Here is a 918-nt window from a genome sequence, read left to right as displayed (position 1 = left end):
TGACAAATCCATCTGAAATACATATGAAGGCAGCCAAGAGGATTTTGAGGTATGTGAAAGGGAATTCAAGTTTTGGTATTCATTACTACTCTTCTGAAAAGTTCAATCTTGTAGGCTTTAGTGATTCAGATTGGGGAGGTAGTATGGGTGATCATAAATCTACATCTGGAAATTGTTTTTCTTTTGGTTCTGGTTTGATTACCTGGAGCTCAAAAAAACAAAGTATTGTTGCCCTCTCATCTACAAAAGTAGAGTATGTTGCAATTACCTCAGCAGGTACACAAGCCCTTTGGCTCAGAAAAGTTTTGGAAGAAATTGGAGAAAAACAAATTCAGCCTACAGTAATTTATTGTGACAATGTGAGTGCCATCAAGTTAGCTAAGAATCCGGTTCATCACAGCAGAACAAAGCATTTTGATTTGAAATATCACTTCATACGACATTTGGTGCAAAAGAAGGATGTCGAATTGAAGCACATCAACACCCAGGATCAACTAGCAGATATATTCACCAAAGCGGTTGCGAAAGCTCAGTTTATAGCACTACGAGATAAGATTGTCAGCGCTCTTAGCATCAAGGGGGAGTATGTTGATAAGTGATGCTACTCTAGCATGCAGCTCCATGCAACTCCAGTTTGGACATGAAGCTATCCATTCATCACCATGCATAAGCTATTTTTAGTTAATAGTTTTTTTGTTTATTCATGCAAATAAAGCATGTACTCCAGCATGCATGAATCCTTAGGACTATTTTTAGTTTTGCTTTTTGCATGAGTTTGTTTTTAGTAAATAAAGCATGTTGTGCATGCACTTATTGTATTCTTAATTTAGGGAGTAGTTTGCTTTTATTAGTTTGAGAGCCTTAGTAGCTTTCCATGCAAAGGTAGGGATATATTTAGAACTGCAGTTATTATTTATT

The sequence above is a fragment of the Cryptomeria japonica genome, chromosome 5 (genome assembly GCF_030272615.1).
Source record: "Cryptomeria japonica chromosome 5, Sugi_1.0, whole genome shotgun sequence".
NCBI lineage: Eukaryota > Viridiplantae > Streptophyta > Pinopsida > Cupressales > Cupressaceae > Cryptomeria > Cryptomeria japonica.
This window is presented reverse-complemented; position numbering follows the sequence as displayed.